The 25,115-nt window shown below is 40.7% G+C and overlaps 3 protein-coding genes and 6 non-coding genes across 9 annotated transcripts in view; 6 read left to right on the top strand and 3 right to left on the bottom strand.

The window, feature by feature from the left end:
- Positions 1-6,630: 6,630 nt before the first annotated feature.
- TRNAY-GUA (transfer RNA tyrosine (anticodon GUA)) lies at positions 6,631-6,720 on the bottom strand. The gene is given in 2 exon segments: positions 6,631-6,666; positions 6,684-6,720. It is a non-coding gene; the product is annotated as a tRNA-Tyr (tRNA).
- Positions 6,721-7,897: 1,177 nt separating this feature from the next.
- TRNAY-GUA (transfer RNA tyrosine (anticodon GUA)) lies at positions 7,898-7,987 on the bottom strand. Its single transcript is given in 2 exon segments — positions 7,898-7,933; positions 7,951-7,987. It is a non-coding gene; the product is annotated as a tRNA-Tyr (tRNA).
- Positions 7,988-8,998: 1,011 nt separating this feature from the next.
- TRNAL-AAG (transfer RNA leucine (anticodon AAG)) lies at positions 8,999-9,080 on the bottom strand. Its single transcript has one exon. It is a non-coding gene; the product is annotated as a tRNA-Leu (tRNA).
- Positions 9,081-14,300: 5,220 nt separating this feature from the next.
- Positions 14,301-14,373, top strand: TRNAT-UGU (transfer RNA threonine (anticodon UGU)). The gene has a single exon. It is a non-coding gene; the product is annotated as a tRNA-Thr (tRNA).
- Positions 14,374-14,973: 600 nt separating this feature from the next.
- Positions 14,974-15,063, top strand: TRNAY-GUA (transfer RNA tyrosine (anticodon GUA)). The gene is given in 2 exon segments: positions 14,974-15,010; positions 15,028-15,063. It is a non-coding gene; the product is annotated as a tRNA-Tyr (tRNA).
- A 996-nt stretch (positions 15,064-16,059) lies between these two features.
- On the top strand, positions 16,060-16,131 carry TRNAP-UGG (transfer RNA proline (anticodon UGG)). Its single transcript has one exon. It is a non-coding gene; the product is annotated as a tRNA-Pro (tRNA).
- Positions 16,132-16,762: 631 nt separating this feature from the next.
- RNASE4 (ribonuclease A family member 4) overlaps positions 16,763-25,115 on the top strand; it is a 27,425-nt gene continuing 19,072 nt past the window's right edge. Inside the window, exon 1 of the mRNA XM_049768702.1 lies at positions 16,763-16,893. The gene's annotated coding sequence lies outside the window, so the exon portion shown is untranslated. The remainder of the gene's footprint in view (positions 16,894-25,115) is intronic.
- Positions 16,772-25,115, top strand: part of LOC126001437 (ribonuclease 4-like) — a 150,994-nt gene continuing 142,650 nt past the window's right edge. The window contains exon 1 of the mRNA XM_049768704.1: positions 16,772-16,893. The gene's annotated coding sequence lies outside the window, so the exon portion shown is untranslated. The remainder of the gene's footprint in view (positions 16,894-25,115) is intronic.
- Positions 16,779-25,115, top strand: part of ANG (angiogenin) — a 22,957-nt gene continuing 14,620 nt past the window's right edge. The window contains exon 1 of the mRNA XM_049768709.1: positions 16,779-16,893. The gene's annotated coding sequence lies outside the window, so the exon portion shown is untranslated. The remainder of the gene's footprint in view (positions 16,894-25,115) is intronic.

Genomic DNA, 25,115 nt, shown 5'->3' with positions numbered 1-25,115 from the left:
CTTAGATCAAAGTAATACAATGAGTTTGGAAGCCTTTCTTTTTCATTATTATTATTATTATTATTATTATTTATTATTATTACAAATTCCTTAAAATAAAACTTACTTGTTCTTGTCTCTTTATTCCCTTTTTATTTGAAAAAAAAAAGTTAAGTGGAGCTGGAGTGATAGAACCACGTTAGGACATTTGCCTTGCATGCAACCTACCCAGGTTTGATCACCAGCATCCCATATAGTCACTTCTGCCAGGAGTGATTTCTGAATGCAGAGCCAGAAGGGACTTGAGTGCCGCTGGGTGTGCACCCCCTCCCCAAATGTCAAATACATAACAACATAGGAAAATAAGATGAAATGCCATCACTAAATCTTTATACCAAAGAAACTCTCAGAGGAAAAAAATGGCAGGTAACATAGATGTTACATATTATTTTTATTTATTGTTTGTTTTCATTTTTGAGTCATACCTGACAATGCTCAGGGGTTACTTCTGGCTCTGCACTTAAAAATTGCTCCTGGCAGGTACAGGGGACCATATGGGATAGCAGGATTCGAACCACCATTGGTTCCTGGTCGGCAGCTTGCAAGGCAAATGCCTTACCACTGTGCTATCTCTCTGGCCCTTACATATTATTTTTATTTGACTGGAGTTTAAACCTTTAAAAACGGTTACTTTGGGGCCAGAGAGATAGCATGGAGGTAGGGCTTTTGCCTTGCATGAAGAAGGACATCTTGCATGCGGCAGACCCAGAACCAACGGTGGTTCAATTCCCAGCATCTCATATGATCCCCTGAGCCTTCCAGGAGTGATTTCTGAGCACAAAGCCAGGAGTAACCCCTGCATGCCACTGGGTATGACCCAAAAACCAAAAAAATAAAAATAAAAAATAAAAAATAAATATTTTTGATAAATTAGATCTTAGTTTTTTTTCTAAAAAAAATACTGGTTAAGGGCCCAGAGAGATAGCACAGCAGTGTTTGCATTGCAAGCAGCCGATCCAGGACCAAAGGTGGTTGGTTCGAATCCCGGTGTCCCATATGATCCCCCGTGCCTGCCAGGAGCTATTTCTGAGCAGACAGCCAGGAGTTAACCCTGAGCAACGCCGGGTGTGGCCAAAAACAAAAACAAACAAACAAACAAAATACTGGTTAAGATAATAAATTAAGAAATCATAGACTAGGAAGACTATATTAAAATCACATGTACAATAACAGACTTGTATCCTAACAAGTCTTAACATATATAACAAGTTATATATGAAAGTTTTTCAAGGGAATCCATAATTAGGACTCATAATCCATAATTAGGGCTGTGGTGTAGTTTAGTTCAGTGGTGGAGTGTATACTTTACATGTGTGAAATCTTGGATTCAATCCTTGGTACATAACCTCTCCCTCTGAAACAATCAAAACCAACAATTAATTTGTTTGGTTTGGGGCTAACCTGGAGGTACTCAGGAATTACTCTTGGCAATTCGTGGAGGACTGCATGAAATTCCAGAGATCTAATCCAAGTAATCAATGTGCAAGTCAAGAGCCATACCCACTGTACTATCTCTCTGGCCCCAAGAGCAACTGATTTTTTAATTAAACAAAATATTTAGATTGTTCTACAATAACAGTTGGAGTCTTCGACATCTCACTGGCAACAATGGATAGAAAAATATGGGGCTAGAGAGATAGGACAGCAGATAAGCTACTTGCTTTGCATGGCGCAGACCTGGATTATAGTGTTGGCACTTCCTAGGATCTCCCCAGCCCTTAACATATTTCATGTTATATAAAATTTATGAAATAAATTAAAAATATACAAGTGTGTTTTCTGATTACAATGAAACTTCACCTATAAGTTTTTGAAAACAGTGAATATAAGGGAAACAAGGCATGATGAACACAGGTCTTTATGAAATATTTCAATTATAGGTCAGGATTTTTTTCCTTATTGTTATAGAGAGAAAATATTAAATGGAACAATGCTATTTGAAGACCTGCTATATAGAAAAATATTACAAATCTGTAGAAGTAAGCAATGTACTCAAATAATCAATTAGTTCAATTATTTGACATAAATAAAATTACAACATACTTCAAGTGAATAAAAACAAAGTCACAACATGTTAAGATTTATGCGAATCAGAAAAGGACATCAGTAGGAAATGCAGAACTGGGTTGCCTAAATTAAAGGAGAAAATAAGGTGTTGGAATGATAATACAGCAGATATAGTGCCCCACATGGTTCGCACATCTGAGAACAGCTGGGTGTGACCCCAAACCAAAAAAAATTAAAACAACAACACAACATAAAATAAAAATACTATGGGATGAGAACATAATTTGTGTGCAGATGCTCCTTTGAGCACCACCAAATGTGACCCAAAGAATTAAAGAAAAGAAAATATAGGGTCACGGAGAGGTTCAGAGGTCTGGCATGAACCTTCAGCACTGCAAGAAGCAACATTGGAGTACCCCAAGTGCACCCCCCAAAAAAACAAAAATTAATTTAAAATAAATATAAAATCATAACCTAACCTTTAACCTAAAGTTGAAAAATGATCATGAAGAAATGTTTTAAGAAAACGAAGAGTTGGGGCCAGCGTGATAGCACAAAGATAGTAGGGCATTTACCCTTTACATGCTAAAGACCAGGGCCAGGCCTGGGTTCAATCTTCAGCATCTCATATGGTCCCCCGAACCTGCCAGGAGCTATTTTTGAGAGCAGAGCCACACCCTTTAGATGTGGCCCAAATAGCCCTCCCCACAAAAATTGGGGAGCAGAGGCTGGAGTGCTAGAACAGCAAATAGAGCATTTGCCTTGCATGCAGCAGATCCAGCTCAATCCCCTGAGTACCGCCAAGAATAATTCCTGAGTGCAGAGCCAGGAATAACCAACCCCTGAACCCCCCTTGTTGTCCCCCCAAAAGGGGGGGAGCAAACTAAAAACAAAGGAAGCAGAGGGAAGATTAAAGTGAAGCTAATAAAAATACAGAATTAGATAAGGAATTTGCCTGGATGCAGCATGGAGGAGAAAGCAAGAGAAAGAGATGGCTAAGGGACAATTTAGAATGCAGGGCTGAATAAGGATTCAGCATAAATGGTTATGATAGACCGCACATGTGGTGGATAGGGCATGAATAAAGCTGATACTTCCTGAAAAAAAATACAGAATTAAAAAATATATAAACAAAATAGATCGATCTCTAATCTCTAGTTTTACTGAGAAAGAAGTAAGAAAATTCAAATATTAAAATTCAAGGTCATGCGGTGCTCAGTGGGAGAGCAAGGTCCTGGGTTGTACCCCCAACAGCTCAAACAATAAAAACTTCTACCAAAATCTAGAATTCAAGTAATAAATTCTACTTGAGCTTGCAGAAACTGTTGGATCGGCTGCTTGCAAGGCAAACACCGCTGTGCTATCTCTTCGGGCCGCAGAAACTGTTTTAAGAGCTTGCTATGGACACTTATTACATAGTAACACATTAGTGCATTAACAAATTGTCCACAGAAAATGGATAAATTTCTGAACACATTTAAACTATCAAAATTAACACAAAACTTTCCCGCAAAGAAATGGAAAAATCTGAAGGAATATAAAGCAAGTAAAGATGTGGAATTAATAAAAACTAACAAAAATATTTCTAGGACTAGATTAACTTCACCCATGTACTCACCAAACATTAAATATTTAAGACCTAAAACCAAACCTTTTCAAATTCTCTAAAAAGAAAAAAAATTAAAAAGAGGAAACATTTCTAAACTCATTATATGAAACTAGTATTTTCCTTAGACCAAATTTAGGTTAAGAAAGCACAAGAAAAGAATCTGATACACCTAACTCCCTTATAAATATCAGGCAAAATCCCCACGCAAACATAAGCAAACCTAATCAAGCAGCAGAAAAAAATAAATTCTGTAACTGGGGTACAATTTAGGGCTGCAAAAATTGATTAATATATGAAAATAAATTATACATAAAATATAGGAAAACTGATCATCTCAACTTGATAAGGAAAATATAGGAAAACTGATCATCTCAACTTGATAAGGAAAAAAACATTAGAAAAATTCAAATCCTTTCATGGTAAAGTTTAACTAGTGGGCCAGAATAATAGTACAACAGGCAGGGCATTTGACTTGCAATTCAGTTGACCTGGATTCAATCCCCTGTATCTCATATATTCCCCCAATCCCTTCATGTGTGATCCCTGAGTGCAGAGCAGAGCAAGTCCTGAGCACTGCAGGGTGTGATCTAGAACCCAAAAGATAAAACCAAACGTAAATTAAAACTAGAAAAGAACTTCTTCAATATAATAAAGGGCATCAATTAAAAATTTATGGCTAATACCAATTTTAATGGCCAAAGACTAAAATATTCTTTCCTAAAATCAGGAACAAGATAAGAATGTTCACTTTCATTATTCAATAATGTACCTAAAGTTCTAGCCAGGAGGGGCTGGAAAGATAGCACAGCAGTAGGGCTTTTTGCCTTGCATAAGTCCAGCCCAGGACAGAATCAGTTTGATTCCCAGCATCACATATGGTCCCCCAGAGCCTGCCAGGAGCAATTTCTAAGTGTAGAGCCAGGAATAACCACTGAGCACTAACAGATTTGACATATACACCCCCTCCAAGTAAACAAACAAAAAAAAGTTCTAGCCAGGAATTTAGGCAATAGAATAGAATGTAATGAAATAATACAAGGCATTCAAATAGGAAAGGAAGAAGTAAAATTTTGGTTTGTTTTTGAGCCATACCTGGTGGGATACAAACTACATACATCAAAACTACCCCTATTTTTGGGTATATCATTTTTTATATGACTCTTTGGTTTGCTATTCATTTGTTTAGAATTTTTATGGCTATGCTTGTGAATAAGATTCTTCTAAAATCATTCTTTCTCTGAATGCCCATGTCAGCTTTTGATAGAAAATTCATATTGACTTTGCAAAATGAGTTATTTCCATATCAATAGGAATTTTCAAGTGATTACTATAAATTTGGGAATGGGTTAAGTTACACCTGTCAGTGCATAGGGGTTACTTCTGGTTCATGAACCAAATAAGGGTCACTTGTATGTAGAGCTCTAATCCCTGTGCTCTCTCCAGTATTTGCTATGAAATTTTGCTTTTCCAATTATTTAAGCAAATAAAAAGACTGTTATCTCTTCAATGCCATCCAGTAAATGTTTTCTTATTTTTTTATTTTCAGTTTTTCTCACTGATATGGTTAATCAGTATGTTTTACTATTTAGTTGCAGGAAGCTTACTCATTTACTTTGCCACAGAAAATCTTGGAATCTTTTTTTGGGGGGAGGGCTAGGGAGGGTTTAGGCCACTCCATGTGGTGCTCAGTTGTTACTCTTGGCTCTTCTCTCAGGGAAACAGTGCTTGGGGGACCATATGCTGGGGATAGAATCCAGATTGGCTGCATTCAAGATAATCTATGTTCTCTCCCAAACCTTGCATTCTTACATGGGACATGTCATCAGGTTGATAACTTAGAGGAAACTATAAATAGCTTTCTTTATGTTTTATTTTGTCTTGGGTCCAATAACATAGGTCTTTAGTCATTATTTCAGGATATGATTCATTCTTTTTTGAGCTGTTATTGAAATGCCTTATGAATAGTAAATTATTTAAATTGTGCCTAGCCTTCATAGGATACTGGGTGAGAACTGACAATGCTGAATGAGCATGACGTTGCCCCAAACTTCAAAGAAGCTCACTACTAAACATACTAGTCATACCAGTACAGTGTGGTAGTGGAAGATGAAAAGAATCAAAGAACATTGAAGAAGCAAATTTTGGAGAGACATGGGGAGCTAGGCAAAGATTCTAGTGGGGAAAAAAAATGACTTGGACATGTGTGAGAGAATGAGAAAGAATTTGATCACAGGAGAATCAGAGGGATAAAACCAGAGTGACCTTGTATTTCTAAATCTAGGAAATACTGAGTCACAGCTCTGGTGGAAGCAGGGAGGATGAAAATTGAGTAAGATGGCTATTTCAAAGGTGGTCTTTTCTGGATGTCAATATTGTCAGTAAAATATTAAGAGGAAATGAGGGAGGAGCAGTTCTTCCTCTCTTGCACAGTGCTGCCTTCTTGTTAGTGCTACAGGACACTAATACGGACACTTATTTGCCTCTTTTGTGCCACAGATTCCTCCCTTATTGCCTGATACAACAAGGAGGAAAGCTGTGCCAACTAAGAAGTTACTTATCATTTTAGACATCCATCCATAGCAAGTATAATTTCTGGAACGTTCTTCCTCCGACCCATAAAAATACACAATGCTGGAGAGGGCTAAGTCAACTTGTAGTCTTGTAGCTACCAGGCTTTAGCAATTCACCCCACTTTTAGAGAATTTTTCTTTATTTACAAAGCGTTCAAAGATTATGGCAAGAGCAGACTCTAATGTTCAGACATCCGAATTACAGGCACTTTGCCACCAAATGCCCCAAGATATTTCTGTCTGTGTGCAATACAGAAGAGGCAGGCAAGAAGTGAACTTGAGATTGCATACCTCAGTCTGGCAACAAACAACTGCTGCAGAAGGGAGTCTTTATGCCTTTCTGGAAAGGTGCTAGCAGTCTGGACTGACCACCCAATAATGGAGGGAAAAAAAGAATGCGGCATCTCCTTCGAGCCGGAATCGAACCAGCGACCTAAGGATATCTTTGACAAAGCAATCTACAGTCCTCCGCTCTACCAGCTGAGCTATCGAAGGAAGCGCCCTGCAGGCTGTTGCCATCACTCATTCATGAAATGCCGAGGATCAAACTTTGGGCCCACTTGGACCCAATGGGCTTCGAGGGTGTCGGCGCCCAGCTCGGGTCTGGCCCGAGGATGCAGACAACTTAAGCTGGCCTTAAGCAGGCGCTCGGGTCAGAGTCCCTAGAGGCGGATGTGACTGTCCTTTCCTTCTGAAAACTAGCAGCCCCTCTATGGCTCTCAATCTCGACTCAGTTCTGTCCCCCCTGCCTCAATGTCCCTTGTTCTCGGCTCTCAGGCTGCTCTTGGAGCGCCAATTTCGGGCTTGGCTCTCGAGCTCCCTTCTTTGCGCATCTCTGACTGCTCCTCGCTGTCTTGGTTAGAAGTTAGTGGAAATAAAAAAATGATAAAACTTGAACATTAAACCAAAAGTCAACGACAACAGTATCGATGCCCAATCTACAACAAGCTGTACAAATGGGGACCAGTTACATTAGCATTCTGGGGGGGGGTAAAGGAAGGAGATATGGGACAAGAACAGGGGTGGAGGGAGAACAACACTGGTGATTGGGAATGCCCCTCATTCATTGTCACTATGGCCACAATACAAAATAAAAAATAAGTGACAAAATAAATATATAAATCTAAAAAAAAAAAAGAAGAAGAAGTAACTGAGTCCATCTATTCACTACTAGGAGGCTTTAACCATCAGGCGTGAGGTGAGAATAATTCTCGATAGTTTAAGGGAAAAAAAAGGTATGGTCAGTAAAAATAGGCTTTTCATCCAGGTTGCACATCTGTCCTCACTCTGGAGTTATGACTAAGATGGAGAATCCGACGGTTGACTCTGCCTCACTGCGGCCTTATAAGATCCAGGATAGCCCAGGACGACCCCCCAGTTTAGAACTGGAAGGGCCCTTTCCAGGGCGAGCCAGGCAGTGGCAGGACTGGTCCCAAGAGTGGGAAGAAAATGACACCTCCCCTCTAGATTGTTGCATGTTTAGTCTGGCTGGCCCTTAATTAAGGCAGGAGACACAAGGAACGTTTGCTGCTAGGAAGCCAACTTAAGGAAGTCAACTGTGGCAAGGACTGTAGGATTGCTTGTCTTCGAGTGCAGTGCCGAAAAGCTGGAATTTTTGTAGGATGTCCCCAAACCTTTGATGTGCTGTGCGAGTAAAAAAGCCTCTGGCAACTCCTTCGAGCCGGAATCGAACCAGCGACCTAAGGATGTCTCCCAGGTTGTAGACTACAGTCCTCCGCTCTACCAGCTGAGCTATCGAAGGGTGCGCAGAGGGAGGTGCAACCAGTTCATGAATAACAAAAGCCAAGCTGTGGTCCCGCCCAGGGTCCGAAGAGCCCTTGGTTTGGACTCTAGATAGGGAAACGTTACCTCTCCTCCCCTCTCCTTCCCTCCCCTCGCCTCCTCTTCCTCCTTCCCTCCCTCTTCCATCCCCTCCCCTCCTCTCCCTTCTTTTCTCTTTCTTCATCTCTCTCCTTTCTTGCTTGCTTTTTCCCTCAGTGCCCAAGACTGCCCACCTCTCTTTACTGGGGTGGGGTGGGGTAGTTTCATCTTTTCATTTGAAAATCAGTGGCTGGTTCTTATCTACATTCATTGTTAACAAAAACCACTTTGGTTCCTTCCCAGCACTTCAGTCAATTTCCGTGCTCCATTTCTTTCTTCTGCGACTCCTCCTGCCACGACTAGGTTGTACAATTTCTATTTCTTCGCTACTCCTGGTCTTCCATGTGAATTCTGTTTTTGAAAATTTATCAGAACATTAACAATTCATAAAGCCACTCGCTGGTACTATTTGACTGGAAACTTGAAAATGACTGAAGTTGACTCTAATATCCTCATATCCTTTATATATAATTATATATAAATTATATATTGTAGGGGCCGGTGCTATAGCACAAAGGTAGGGCGTTTGCCTTGCATGCGGAGAACCCAGGACGAACCCGGATTTGATCCCGGCATCCCATATGGTCCCCCAAGCCTGCTAGGAGTGATTTCTGAGCGCAGAGCCAGGAATAGCCCCTAAGCGCCACCGGGTGTGACCCAAAAAGAAACAACAAAAGTATATGTGTGTGTGTGTGTGTGTGTGTGTGTGTAATAATATAATGTATAAATTATACATAACTTTATATATAAGCACTGCGGTTGCAAAACTGTTCATCATTGAATATCAGTTACACCATCCTCTCACCTGTTTATTATTATCTCTTGCTCAATCCGAGCTACATTTAGAGTAGTTTGGGACTAAATGTGGAAATTCAGAGTAAAACTTACACTTTGGCAGCGGTGGGATTCGAACCCACGCCCCCGAAGAGACTGGAGCCTTAATCCAGCGCCTTAGACCGCTCGGCCACGCTACCACATGGTGAAGCCTTTTTCCTTTGTTCTTAATTACTGTTATCATTTTAGATCTGTTCTTTCTCAACCCTTAATCCCAGACCGTGATTAAAATCAAGCAGAAGGATTTGGGCACTGGTAAAATTTATTACTAACGCTTCCTTCACTGGATTATCTCTTCTATAAGGTTTTAAACAGGAAGAATTTGTGGAATGAGAGCAACAGTGAATGAAATCTGTGCAGCACAATAGGTGGCAAATCACATTTTTTGGATCAAAGTTTTCGTTTTCACACTTTTTGTTGGGAAGAAAAATGAAGGTTGGAGCTAATTCAAGTCCTAAATTCCTAGCGTGGAGGGAGTATGATATAGTAATTGAAGTTTTGGGACATTTACAAAAGTATGAACATTTACTTAAGAGCTGGAATCTACCCAATAGTCCATAGATGCCAATGAAACAGTCCTGCATTTAGCCGAGGTGTCAAAGGATGTGCACAAGAGATTCTGCTGAAATATTTTCTTCAAAAACGGCGAAGCCCCTCCACCTGGGTTGAGGTCTGGATGGATTGAACTGCCTTCTTCCAAGGAGCAAATACAACCGCGAATTGACACCTGTGAATGGAATTTCAGGTTCTGTTCAAATTGATCCTAAAGCTTTAATTTAGAATCTCAATGCACTCAGAGGCTGACTTGATTAACCAAATTCTGAGAATTTAACCTACATCGTTCATGGCTAACTTGATCAACATTTTCTAAGAACAGCTCCGTGATCTCGTACAATATGCTGAAGAAATGGAACAGAGATGTTCTCTTCCCAGCATCACTGCTGCACTTTTCCTCAAGCTTCCCTTCCAGGAATCAGGGAGCCTTGGACTTAAGGGATCGTGGGGGGACATTCTGGCTCCAATCTCAGAGCCATCTGTTGCCACACTTGAGAGAATTTCCAAGTTAAGAGAAGCATAGAATTGGTACAGGGCTAATTGGGATGGATATTGGGATATTGGGGATATTGGGCTATTGGGCAAGATAAACTGTGGAAAGCAGAGTGGTCTAAGAGGGTGATTTGCAGCTACTTGGGCTATGACCATGTGGTTTGTTACATTAATATTATATTAATATGTTACTATTAATTTGTATAGGTTGGCTCATCCTTTTATCTCTGGATGAATCACACTTGATTATGATGGATTATTCTGTTGATAAGTAGTTACATTCGATTTTTTCAAAAGTGTGGGGTTTTGTCTTCACAGTCATACAATACATCATTCTACAGTGTTAAAAAAAAAACCTGACAAACTGACTTAAAGATTTTTACGAAAAGACAGATTTTGAAGACATGGCATTTTAAAATAACTTTTTTAGCAGAATGAGGCTGGAACACTTAAACTCTTTGATTACAAAGTTACCATAACAAGAATGTATTATTAGTATTAATGTATTACTACCTTAACAGGTACTATTAATAGCATCAAGGTACTTTACCACCCCACAAGAGTAAAATAAATCAAATATAATAACAAAAATATTTAGAATATGTGTTACCTTGCATATGGAAATCATTTCTTAAGTGTAATAATATTGGAAGATTGATCCATAAGAAAAAAACAGTTAACTGAAATTCATCAAAATTAAGAAATTTTTTTGAAAGACTCTTAAGAGACTGAAAATACAAGCTATGTACTGGGAAAAAGTAGTTGTGTTCTTAGTTTTCATTTTACTTCCAGAAAAATCCCATTTATGACTGGAGACATTTTTATTACAACTGAGACAAGAATGGCACAAAAATACACAGGATAGGCTCAAAATGTAGAGTAAACTGAGAAAGAAAATAAGAGAATAGACAGTATCAATCACAAACCCTTGGTTTTAGAATATGAGACCACCGTGTATGTATTTGTAGGGAATAAGGTGGGGTCTAGAATAAGAGATGGAGATAAATCTTTGAGCTTTCAGGAAACCTATACCCTACTTATAATAAAGATTAAGAATAAAGTTTTTCTATTGGTTCTAAGGCTTAGCACTCAGAAAGTTCAGATATTATGTGGCCTATCTAACAACTTTTTTTTTTTTTTTTTTTTTTTTTGTGGTTTTTGGGTCACACCCGGCAGTGCTCAGGGGTTATTCCTGGCTCCAGGCTCAGACATTGCTCCTGGCAGGCACAGGGGACCATATGGGACGCTGGGATTCGAACCGATGATCTCCTGCATCAAAGGCAAACGCCTTACCTCCATGCTATCTCTCCGGCCCCATCTAACAACTTTTGACAGAGAACTCTTAAAAAGAATCCATCAACAGGTGTCAATTTTTCTTTTTTTTTTTTTTTTTTTTAATTTGGGTTTTTGGGCCACACCCAGCCATGCTCAGGAATTACTCCTGGCTTTGTGCTCAGAAATCAGTCCTAGCAGGCTCGGGGATGCCAGGGATCAAACCTGGGTCTATCCGGGATAGGCCACATGCAAGGCAAACACCTTACAACTGTGCTATTGCTTTGGCCCAGCAGTCAATTATTCTATTGTTTGCTTCTTATATTTGATAAGTTATTAGATAGCAGTAAAAATTAGGAATGTTGTGGGTTTAAAAAAATAAAGACTTATTTTTTTCAGAGCAGTTTTAGGTTCTCAGCAAAACTGAGTGCAAAGTATAGGCAGTTCTCATTTTCCCTAATCCAGGTGTAGCCTCTCCTACTATCAAATTCTCACATTGGAGTGGTATTTTTTTTTTTTAATATACAGCTAAACCAACACTGACAATATTAACATCACTTCAAACAATCCACCAGGGCTTTTTCTTGGGGTTGTATATTCTATGTATTATGACAAGTGTGTAATATGTTTTACTGTAACATAGTATAGTTTGCTGCTCTGAAAATCATGTCTAGAGGATTTTTCAGAAAGCCATATAGTTGGAATCACAGTTTACATCACAGGTACAAAGTGGCAGGAGGCAGTATCAATGGTTCACAGGTATTTTCTGTTGTGATTTAGGATCATCCTTGCACCTTTTATTTTCTTATAAACAGGGTACTAAAAAGATATCTTCTAGAGTCTAGAATCTAGACTCTCAAGTCATACACTTTTAGTATAGGCTCTATCAATTGCTTTTGCTGGCAGGAGATTAGCAAACAACACTCACAATGAAGCCATTCAACTGCTACAACTTCAATAGTTCTGGCAGCAGGCAACTCTTTCCTGTCTGAGTAGCACTGATTCTGTCAACAACTGTCTGAAGAATGCCATTATATTTTAATCTAGTTATATACTGAGATCTCTTTTCCCACTATAATAGTTGTTGAATAACATGTGTTTTTACATTCTTTCTTTTTATCTTTTATGTTTTTACATTCTTTAAATATTTTTGCTCCATAATTTTGAAATAATCAAATAGAATTTCTAGAACAGAAAAATTGCAATTAGTAACTATAATTTACTCAGTGAGTAGACTCTTTGCAGTCATTGAACACTGCTATAGGGAGAATGAAAAGATTATGAGTACATTTAAAATGTATTATAAAAAGACAAAAAGAAAATATGGAAGAGATGAAAAGAAATGGAGGGCAGGTTGTGAGGGTTCTATATGTCTAATCACAGTTTCATAAATGGACAAAGGAGAACCCAAACAGCATTTGAAAGAAAATGGCTGAGAACTTTCCAGAACTGAAAGAAAGACAAAATTCTACAGAGTTAAGAAACCTTATATCCAAGAATCTGAAACCTATACAGACATCATACCTCGAAGAAGCAAGAGGACACAAGAGGACAAAATAAATAAATAAAAGAAAGAGAACCTAAAGGAAAGGACAGAGGAGTAAGGAGTGCTAGAATTTAGGAGACCTGAATTTGATATGAGGCTGGAGAAGTTTATTCACTAAGTGGAGGCAATTTACAATAGCTAAAACATTTAGCCTCTACAGTTCCATATCAGTTGTTATGAGACTGTAGTTAAAATCAAATGATATAAAAAGGTCAACTCACTGGTTGAGTTAGAGTCTGTAAAAATTATGAGTGAAAATTAAAGAGAAAACTGCGGAGGCCTGAACGAGCGCTTACTTCTTCAAAGATTAAGTGTCCTTCTCTTTACTGCTTCTCAGTTCTCCTTCGTCCTCATTCCTGTGTCGGTCTCATTACTCTCTTGGTTAGTGCAGCATGACTCATATTTTTGGTGCTGGTGTTTCTTTAGTTGGCCTCTCCTCACCCCCAGACAGACTGGAAGACAAACATCCAGAGAATTTCTGTTTTCATTTTCGAAAGGAAGGTTATTTACTTCATTCCAGAAATAAGTTAGTTCCCTAGGAAGAAGCCTGTTTTCCCATTGATCCTCATTCTTGTCTGGGAAGGGGTCCATCTGTCCCAGCCACTGCCCCTTCCAGGCCTACATCCTTAGACTTTGCTCCTAACTTTATTTATTCTACCAGGGATTTGCCCTCCTCCTTTCGGGGTGCAGCTCAAGTGCCAGCCCCTTCTGGAAGGCTTCTCACTCCCTCGGCAGGCAGGTGTGTGTCAGCTTCAGCGGGGTCACCTCACAGCAGGCACAAGTACGTTCCATTGTCGTCTTCTACCAACCTTCAAGTTCTTTCCTGACAGGAGTGGAGGGCACCGCGCCTTCCCGGCCTCTCAAATACAAACCTGCAAAGATGCAGGCTGTGAGGGTTCAGTATATGTCTAGTCACAGTTTCCTAAGTGGACAAAGAAGAACCAAAACAGCACTCGGAAGATAGGTAGGTCATGGCTGAGAACTTTGCAGAACTGAAGAAAGACAAACATTCTATAGAGTTAAGAAACCCTATATCCAAGAATCTACAACCTATACAAATAAGTGTCACACCTTGAAGAAGCAAGAAGACACAAGGGGACAAAATGAATGAATAAAAAAAAAAGTATTTTGAGGTGGTTGCTGGGGGGCATCTGGGATCCAGCTGAGAGAATTGCAAAGTGGACAAAAAATTTTCTCTTTCTCCTGCAGTAAGCCTAGCATGGGGATCCGGGGTGCGACCCAGGCAGTGTCTTCGCTTTGAGATAATCTCGGGGTGGAGAGGGTTCTCCGCAGTTAAAATACTGGTGGTCCCGGCTACGGGTCCACAATGTGTCTTCTCTCCAGCAATTGCCGTGGATTGATTGCAGGCTGATGATGTCTAAAAAGCTCAGCAACGAATTCCAAGGCTCGTTCAGCTTTTAGCCTGGAGCCACTGGGAACTGCTTACCACATCAATCTCCCTTTACCTAGAGAGAAAGCAGAAGCTCGACTGCGAGGCCCTATAGCTCAGGGGTTAGAGCACTGGTCTTGTAAACCAGGGGTCGCGAGTTCAAATCTCGCTGGGGCCTTCAACCCTCGCCTTTTTTTTAAACTTTTTCTTACCCCTAAACCAAAACACTCTTACTCCCATCCCCCTAACACCCCCGTTCCCGACACCTCCCCGGTAACTGAACCCCATGGGGAATGAAGCCCATTTTCTCCTCTCCGCTCAATGAAATCGGGGCTTCTGGAACCAAAACTCCGCCGAGCCGGCACAGGGCCTTACGGTCGGCTCGGTCGTAGTGCGCAAGTTTGGCCGCGTGGCGGCGCTGTGGAGGACGGAGACGGAGCCCGAGGCAGCGCGGAGGACGGGGCGGCCCTTCTGGCCGGGGGGCCGGGGGGCCGGGGGGCCGGGGCTGGGCGCCGGAAGCGAGGCCGCGGGCGGGAGGCGATGCTGTGGGTTCAACTAGGGGATCAGTTCTCTGGGGGAGCTGGGCGTCTCGCCTGCGGGTGTCCTCGCCAGCTAGAATCTACTTTATCATGTCATTGGATTTATTTTTATAATTGTATTTTATTTTGTTTTATCTTTTCCTTATTTTCTTTTACTGAAACAATAGTGGTCAACAGAGGCCTCCAGTCGATAGCCTATTTCTTCTATAGAGGGTTCGAGAGCTCCTCTCCCCGTGCTCCCTTCGATAGCTCAGCTGGTAGAGCGGAGGACTGTAGTTTGCCAACAGCTGGACATCCTTAGGTCGCTGGTTCGATTCCGGCTCGAAGGAGGAGCTTCCGTTTTGGATTGAGTTGTTGTGCTCGGCCACTCGCTGAAATTCACCCGCCTCACTCAGGCTTTGGGCCCCTTCAAAACTGAGGTCGCCTCGTCGCCTGCTCTGGAGCATTTGTGAAGTCGTCTGCAGTTCCTAAGGCTGTCCTGAAGGCTCCTGCGAGGAATCGAGGACCTGATTTTTTTTTTTTTTACAAGTTGCTTTGTCCCTTTGTCTTTCTCCTCAGCTTGAAGTTAGTTCCAAGGCGGGTGAGACCCCAGATGGCTCTGCATATCTGTGCATGTCATGTCCTAAGACCTTAAGGACGCTTCATTGGCTTTTTTGGGGGGCAGGAATTTAATTTGGATTTCTGCCAGAGTTTCTGTCCCCACTGTCTGCATAGACCTCCTTTCTGGAGAGGTTTTTTTTTTTTTTAAGTATTTGTTTCTAAATTTCTATAGTTCCCCAAAGGCGAGTGGGAGATGCTAGATCTGGTGTGATTTGGATGAGGCTGAAGAGATTTTTCCCAAAAGGACTCGTTTAAGGAACGCTAGGGGCCCTAAATGTCAAGCCCCCACTCCCCATCCCACAGTTATGGGTGCTGTAATGTCCCCCCCTGCTGTCCCGAGGATACCCCGGAGGGGACCCACAGGTGCATCTCGGGGTTCAGACCTCCACATTTGGCAAACCAAGCCGCCTTCGGATCCTGGGACTCCTAGCCCCATTTTAAGGGGCACCCTGGGGACCCTCTCAAGTAACGAGGCCTAGGAAGCGGGGACTAAAAAAACTGCGCCTCTGCACATGTCAACCTGCGTCTAAAAAGATCTAGGTGGAGGATAGTTAGGAAGAAGAGTGAGTGTCTAGGCTAACAAGGACCGGAGGACTCCAATTAAATAGCAAAAAAAAAAAAAAAAAAAAAAAAAAGGCAGCTGAATGATTCATAGGATAAAACAGCAGCCAATCGTCGGCGAGAAAATAAAGTTGAGAGGAAACTTTGCGCCTGGCTTTCGCCGTGGCTCGTTGGTCTAGGGGTATGATTCTCGCTTTGGGTGCGAGAGGTCCCGGGTTCAAATCCCGGACGAGCCCTACTTTTTTTTGCTTGGTTTTTCTCTCTGCAAACCAATAGTTCGGGAACTCAAAGCTCAGCCCAACGAAAACTTTGCGAACTGCCCAAGAGGGACGATCCAGGGGAAGTTCTGATTGTCATCAAGCCCCACGAAACAGCGAGGTATCCTAAACCCTCCTGCAGCCTGGGGTCTCGACCTGGGTGGGGTTAGGGAAGAAGGAAAACAGTAACTTAAACAGTAACTTTCAGTGACATCTTGAAAATAACCTTTGTTTTTTTTTTTTTTTTTTGTTTGCTTTGTTTTAAATCATTTCTGAGGAACATAAAAGCAAATTGCAAGTATTCCTAGTACCCAAAATGTTTCTTGGGCCATAACTTGTTTTCTTTCTCTGCTTCTCTTCTGTAAGAGAAGTCTCTGAAGTCTGTGGTCCCCCGAATTCTCGTCCTTGCACATCGGGTGGGGTTGGGGGGCGCGGGTAGGGGTGTGGAGCTGGAAAAGGGAGAGGCAATGGGGAAACAGGGTGTGGTTCCCATTCCCAACGCGATTGAGGCTTATAATGGGCCATTCTTGTTCTCCACCCCATCCCTGCTCCCGCGGGTCGCTGGTGCACTTTCACACGCGTTTGCATCCAAGTCCAGGATTTTTAAATCTTGCTTTGGTTTGTTGGATCTGTTCTCCCAACTTTTCTACTACCACACAAAGGAGATAGAAGCGGGTAAGAATCAACTTCCCTTTGCGCTGTCGAGTCTGTTTCTGCAACTTCGTTCTGAAGCCAAGGTGGGTTCACACTCATCCTTATTTGTAGGTTCCTGGGAAGCACTTCAGCCTAAGGGAATGTGGGAGGCACCCTATCCTTGCTATGGCCGTGCAGGGCCTTTGTGGGAGTCGAGACGGGACCCAGGAGCTGAGGATCGCTCCTGCACAAGTTAAGAACCTTCCCACTTGGACATTTACTTTGTGCAGTTGAGCAGAGGTGCAAGAGAACGCCTAGAGCCTGGAACCTGGACACAGGGGTTCCATAAAACCAGCAGACTGCAGGGGTCTGGGGTAGGCCAGTGCTTGGTCAGAAAAAAGGATTATTTAAGCCCCAGATTTTTGTAGCAACCCTTACCCCACATTTACGAACTGTTTTTTTCCCCCGTTTCTATTTACCTACTTGTCTCCTTAGGCTTACCCTACTCTCAGCCTGTTTGAGGAACTTCTTGAGGACACTGACAACAGCCTTTTTTTTTTTTTTAAATTGGACTGTTGACATCCTTGGTTTTATCAAATAGCAGAAGAGTAAAGCAGAACAATATTAATTAGGAAGGACAGTACAGCAATCTCAACATCCTTCCAGAGACTAGAGAAATCTCAAACGAGCCAAGACTCTTTTCTCTTAGTCATAAATGGAACCAGTAGAAACCTAAATGACAGACTTTTCTTGAAGCCTGATATCCCAAGTTACATAATCACACAGCTACTAATTAGTTAATGCAAAAAAATAATTACTTGGAAACACTTTATTTCCAGAAATTTTTTTTTTAACAGATAAAGGGAGATAAAGTATTTTTGGGACTTAGGAAGATACTCAAAATAGGTTTCCCTTGAACAGAAACTTTCAGTGACATCTTTGCCATAACCTTTGGGTTTTTTTGTTTGTTTGTTTGTTTGTTTTTAAATCATTACTGTAGAACACAAAAACAAATTGGAAGTATCCCTAGTACTCAAAATGTTTCTTGGGCCATTACTTGTTTTCTTTCTCTGTTTCTGCTTCTCTTCTGTAAAGTGAAAAATTAACAGATGATCTCTGAGGTTCTTATTTTTCTTATTCTTTCTTATTTTTATCTCTGAGGTTCTTATTTTTCTTATTTTTTCTTATTTTTATTATTTTTATTCTTAATGTCATGTCATGGGGTGCAGGATGTTAGAGACAGAGCTCTTTTATAAAAGTTTCTCTAGCTATAGTTTGGGAGAAGTCAAGAAAAACATTCCAGAAAATAAAGAAATATCTGCATCTTGTTGAGAAAGCAGACATTGTTAGTAGGCAAATGCAAGATATTTGCAAGTTATTGTTGAAAACATTTGCCAGTGTGATTCATAAATTCAAGCAAACAAGGAAGTGGATCAAAGCATATTGGAGAAACTCATTTCAGGGGTTTTGTTTAACTGCATTTAAACAAAGCAATCTTTGTTCTGTTTGATCAAAGCAATTGCTAAGAATTTTCAGAAGAGCACCTTGAAGTATCCAGAAAAGAATAAAGGCACAAAACTCAGAGTTTGTTGAAAAGGAAATGTTTAACTTTTGTGTTTGTTTGGAAATATGGGCATATCAGCAGTACTTTGTCCCCATTCTCCCTCAGTCAATATTTTCTTACTTCTATAGTGAAGGCCATTTCCTCTTAACCATTACTTCAGCTATTAAGTACCTTTCCTGTTTGCTTGAGTAAAAATGTTTCAGGTATCAAGGCAGCAGATAGTTCTAATAATAGAGTGTAGAACTGGTAAGGGAGGCCTGAGTGTGAACAGCAATTGGGAGGCCACACAATATGAACCCCTATGCTAGGTGTCCCATATGAAAAAGGTTGCTTTTTTTTTTTTTTTGCTCAATGCCTTTTTAAAAATTTAAGTCATATGTTTATAATGTTTTTAACAGTGTTAATGTTATGGTTTTGATGTACACTGCTTCCCTATCTCACCACCATAAAATGTCCCTGACTCTCCACCAATGTTTCCTATTCATACCTCATCATTTCCTCCTACTTCCCTGTTTACTTAATATTCTCAGTTCTGTAACCCATGATCAAAGGTTATCGTTTGATACTTGTAGATACTACAAGTAAGTGAGATTATATGGTATTTGTTCTTTCTCTGACTTATTTCACTTATTATAATACCCTCCAATTCTATCCATGTTGCATCGAACTACATGATTTCATCTTTTCTTATGACTGTGAGGTATCCCATCTATACATATACCACAACTTTATCCATTCATCTGTTGTTAGACTTTGGATTGCTTCCATATCTAGGTTTGTACTAAGTGCTGCTGTGAACATAGGTATGCACATATCTCTTCAAATTAATATTTTCTCATTTTGGGGTAGATACCAAGAATGGACTCACTGGGTCATATGGAAGCTCTATTCTTACTATTTGGAGAGACATTTTTGTTTTTGTTTTTGGGCAACCCGGTGATGCTCAGGGGTTACTCCTGGCTATGCACTCAAAAATTGCTCCTGGCTTAGAGGACCATATGGGACACCAGGGGATTGAACCGCGATCCATCCTAGACTAGCATGGGCAAGGCAGACAACTTACCACTTAGTGTGCCACTGCTCCAGCCCTATTTGAGAATCTTAATAGTGTTTTCCACTAATACTAAATCAGACAACATTCCCACCAACAGTGGATAAATATTCCTTTTTAACCACTTCCCCACAAACACATGACATTTTCACTGGTGTGAGATAATACCTCATGATTGTTTCGATTTTCATCTCTCTGATAATAAGTGAAGATGAACAGCTTTTCATCTGCCTATTGGCTGTCTGTATCTTCTTCATGAAAGTGTCTATTCATCTTGGAGAGCCTTTTGAGTATGTCATAAATATTGGACATTAGTCCTTTATCTATTGTATTGCATACAAATATTTTCTCCCATTCAATTAATTGTATTTAGCTCAAGTTTATTTTGTCAATTTTTAAAAACTTTTTTGAAGAAATGTAGAGATTAATTACTTTTCTATAGAACTTAAATTGATAACTAGTCTTAAGGATATAATTAAACACATAATCTATATAAAGGAAGAAAGCACAAAAGGACATCAGCACTAGAGTTGTTAGAAGCATGCAGTTGTTATGTCAGCATGCAGGGAAATTATTTTGACTTAAAGGTCAGACAGAAAAATATTTCACTAAAAAGGTAATGCTTTTCTGGGGCTAGAGCCATGGCGCAAGTGGTAAGGCATCTGCACTAGCCTAGGACGAACCATGGTTCCATCCCCTAGGATCCCATATGGTCCCCCAAGCCAGGAGCGATTTCTGAGCACATAGCCAGTAGTAACCCCTGAGGGTCACCGGGTGCAGCCCAAATGCCCCCCACCCCAAATAAGGTAATGGCTTTCAAATTTAAGCTGTGAGAATATTTTATAAGTATGTGGGGTTTTGGTGGGTTTTTTATTTTCAAATTTAAAATTGATAGTTCTTCACATCTTTAAAATATTGACAGGTGGGGAGGTAGCTCCATGGTGCTGCACATGCTTCGCATGTGTTAATGAAGCCCTGTGCTTGACAAAATAAATTATTGTTAATAAAGGTAAAATGCTCATTAATGCCCGGAGAGATAGCACAGCGGTGTTTGCCTTGCAAGCAGCCGATCCAAGATCAAAGGTGGTTGGTTCGAATCCCGGTGTCCCATATGGTCCCCTGTGCCTGCCAGGAGCTATTTCTGAGCAGACAGCCAGGAGTAACCCCTGAGCACCGCTGGGTGTGGCCCAAAAACCAAAAAAAAAAATGTTCATTAATAATAAACTATAATTTTTTGCATAAATTTTGAAACAGATAAGTAAGCACTTGAGTAATCTGTATTTAGCAAGAATTTAAAAAATTATTTTCTCTTTTTGGGGAGGAAACATAGTACATCTAGTAGAGCATGCAGCCTAACATGGTTCTATCCCCAGCATCCCAAATAGACCTTCAAGCATGTACAGGAATGATGGTTGAGCAGAGAGCCAGAAGTAAACCCTGAGTAAAGCCAGATGTAACCCAAAAAAACAAACAAAAAAATATTTTCTCTGTCTTAAAGTTTTTGTTTGTTGGTTTGTTTTGGGGAGGCCCCTTCTGATGATTCTCGACCAGTTGGGCCAGGGGTTCAATGTGAAGGCTCAAGAATACAGGCCTGCTCGAGATATCTAAAGTCACTCACTTTGTAGTGCTGGGATATATTCTCATGGTCATTTGTGTACAACGCATGCATCTCAACCTTGTACCATCTCTTTGGTCCCAATAATGAGTATGGAGGGTACAATTTTACCCCTCTTTTATATATATACATATACATTATATTGCTATACTACACTAATTTGATTTATTAATCTATACCTTTCTTTTTTTTTTTTTTTTTTTTTTTTTTTGGTTTTTGGGCCACACCCGGTAACGCTCAGGGGTTACTCCTGGCTATGCGTTCAGAAGTCGCTCCTGGCTTGGGGGACCATATGGGACGCCGGGGGATCGAACCGCGGTCCGTCTCCTAGGCTAGCGCAGGTAAGGCAGGCACCTTACCTCCAGCGCCACCGCCCGGCCCCTAATCTATACCTTTCTTATTGTTTGATTGAATTTATCTGTTTTCTTTATCTGATTTATATCACTTAGCACATTATCTGTGCCCTAGTGTCCATATTGTTATAAACAAAAGGAGGTATCCTTTGTGCATATTTGTCATGTCATCCTTTCTTTTTGCAGAAGCACACTAAAATGGGAAAATCTTATGTATAAAACAAGTTTTTTTCTTTTTTTCTTTTTAATATAATTTAATATATTTAATATAATTTAATATAATTTTTATTTTAATTATAGTGGCCTACATATTATTGACAATAATATTTTAGGTATATATTAACAGAAAATCAGGGGGATTCCCATCACCGAATTGTCCTCCCTCCACCTCCGTTCCCCTCCACCTCCGTTCCGTCCTACCTCCCATATCCTCCTCCCTCACCCCTGGAGCTGCCAGAATAAGTGGTCCCTCTGTGCCTAGCTAACTACTTAGTGGTCTTACACCTGTTTGGTCTTGGTACCTCCCTTATTTCCCGCTCTAGTTCGGAGGCGGGACTAGAAAGTTCACGTTATGTGGTTTTGTTTGGAGAAGAGAAAAGTAATAAACTGGGGAAAAGATCAAATATGCCAAAAATGGGCGGAGTCCTTCTGGAAGCTCTCGTCCTAGTTTTGAGAGAGGAAGGGGGAGAAGGAGGTGAAACACCACAACACTACAGAAAGAAGTGTCAAATAAAACATCCAGTGAACACTCCAACAATAAAGATAAGCACCACATAAAGGCCATGGTCTTGAGATAAAAAAACATGCAGAGCACATAAAGGAAGAAAAGAAAAGAAAAAAAAATATGAACGGAGACAACAACTGCAATAACCACACCACAACAAATAAATTGGCAAAAACTAGATAAATGAATAAAAAAAAAAACTTGTGCTTTTGCCTTTTTTTTTTTTTCCTTCCCTCCTGCACAGGCACAGTAAATATTGGGGTCATTTGAAAAGGAATTCCCTTGGCCTAAGAGAAACAGGGTTTCTCCACCCTTGAAGTATATTGTCATGGGATTAACTATAGACTCCTTTCAGGTTCATTTACTCTCCCCTTGGTGCTTTTGTGGTGTATGGAAGACTTCTACTCCGTCTTGGGTGATAAAATCAGATCTCTGTATCTAGAGATCTCGGTATCTGCACAGGTCAGGGAGTGGAACTTCCTGAACGTTAGGCTTTCTTTGTGGTTCTAGAAGTTCTGTTCCCTCCGTATCGTTTTAATCCGTTTTCTGTGGTTGGTGGTCTTGGTCTTTGCGCTGATCCTAGGACGGGGCCTGGGATAGCGTCTTTCGTTATGTTTCCAGAAGACCCATTTCGTTGCAATTGTCTCAGACAGACCTCTGGAACTAGAGATCATGGTGGTTGTGCAGGTTGTAGCTCAAACCCTAGACTAGGGCTTTTTTTATTGGTCCCAGGATACATACAGTCTGGTCATGGTTCTATCAGCCAGTCATCTGTAAATCGCGATCTTGGCATTTGGACAGACCAAAGGGTGACAAGTCTTCTGATTTTGTCTAAAACAAATTCTTTTCTAATAGGGATAAGAACCCATAAATTTTGTACTACAGGGCACCTTCCACCCTGAAATTTGTCATGAGGACTCGACTTGGACCTCAGGTGATCGAACCTTGACCCTCCAAACCCAAACCCAGATCCCAACCTTAAAACTGGCACAGTTTCCTGCACCAGCACCAGGAATAAAATCCCCCTCCCCTGGGGAGGCCCTAACACTGCTCTGGCACCAACTTGAGCCAGATGATGAGGAAACAACAACAATCTTAATTTTTTTTTTTTTTTTTTTTTGGTTTTTGGGCCACATCCGGCGGTGCTCAGGGGTTACTCCTGGCTGTCTGCTCAGAAACAGCTCCTGGCAGGCACGGGGGACCATATGGGACACCGGGATTTGAACCAACCACCTTTGGTCCTGGATCGGCTGCTTGCAAGGCAAACGCCGCTGGGCTATCTCTCCGGGTCCAACAATCTTAATTTAATGGCAGGTTGCCCTACTTCATCATCTAACTGTGAGATGAAATTAGAAGACCCTTTGTACTATCTATGTAAAAACCAAGATCACTAATTACAGAAGATTGACTACAACAACTGTGAATGAACAGAATTTTTCCTGGAATCATAAAGAAAGACTCTATCTTGGGCTTCATCCTAGGATCTGTGCAAAAACCAAGATCTCTAATTACAGAGGACTGACTTTGACAACCGCAACTGAGCAGAATGTTTCCTGGCACCATAAAGAAAGACCTTAGGGTTTGACAAGTAACATGTCTGGAGCCTGTAGTCGGTTCCATGCTTCAAGGGTAGAGACATCCTATACCTCTTAGGCCAAGGGAATTTCCTTTCTTATTTCCTCAATATTTCCTCAATATTTACTTCACCTATGCAAAGAACAATCAAGAAAAGCCTGCCACATCGGCCGCCATTTATTTTCATTTATTTTTATTTTTTATTTTTCTTCTTTTACTTTTTTTCTTCTTTTAATTTATATGTACAGCTTCTAGACAGGGGCTCCCACCTGCTTTATTTTATTTTTATTTTTATTTTTGGGTCACACTCACCCGGAAGCACTCAGGGGTTACTCCTGGCTCTACACTCAGAAATCATTCCTGGCAGGCTCGAGGGACCATATGGGATGCTGGGATTTGAACCACCGTTCTTCTGCATGCAAGGCAAATGCCCTACCTCCATGTTATCTCTCCACCCCCCCTTTTTTTTTACAGAACCATAGAACATAAATCATCTTGTTTTGCCTCATATTTCTTTTTTTTTGGGTCATACGCAGCAGTGCTCAGGGTTACTCCTGGCTCTATACTCAGAAATTGCTCCTGGCAGGCTCAGGGGACCATATGGGGTGCCGAGATTCAAACCACTGACCTTCTACATGCAAAGCAAATGCTCCATGCTATTTTTCCACCCCCACCCTCTGCCTCATATTTCTATGTCTTCCTACAAATTGAGAACAGAAAAAAAAAAAAGTGGAGGGGAATCAGGGGCTAAGTGTCTCAGGAACACTGAATGGAAATCAAAAATGGTCAGATCTAAATACCCAAACTAAAGTCAATGATAACAGAATCAAGAGACTCAAACTACAAGCTATACATAAAAGGGATCTGTTACACTGGTAGCCCAGGGGGTTAATGGTGGAGGTATGGGATGCATGCTGGGAATTATGGCAGAGGGAGGTCACAGTGGTGGTGGGAATGGCCCTAATTCACTGTCACTATGTACCTTAAATACAACTGTGAAAGAATTCTAATTCACATTGGTCTCAATAAAAATTATATTTTAAAAAAGCAGTGTCAAATATTGAACCCAGGGCAAGATAAAGCAAGTGCTCTACCACTTAGCTATATATTTTTTATTCACTTATTTGTTTGTTCACTTATTTGTTGATAGGCACTTAGGTTTTCCAACTCTTGCCTATCGTAAATAATGCTACACTCATTCTGTTTCATCATCAGAGCCTTTGTGCCAAGCTGTAAAGAAAAACAATTAGGATGAAATCAATCATTCACCCTTCATCCAACTGATGTTTTTTATTTTGTCAACTGTGTGGGTAGATTATGCAATCCTCAAAGGTTGTCAAATGAAGTCCCAGAGGTAGAGAAGGGATAGAATTATGTTCAAAGGCTGAGAGCTGCTCTTTGAACTTTATATAATGTCTAATTTAGAGGATGATCTGTGAGGATTGATG

Source organism: Suncus etruscus, chromosome 2, assembly GCF_024139225.1.
Source record: "Suncus etruscus isolate mSunEtr1 chromosome 2, mSunEtr1.pri.cur, whole genome shotgun sequence".
NCBI lineage: Eukaryota > Metazoa > Chordata > Mammalia > Eulipotyphla > Soricidae > Suncus > Suncus etruscus.
Note: the sequence above shows the minus strand (reverse complement) of the source record. Positions and strands in the feature narration are given on the sequence as shown.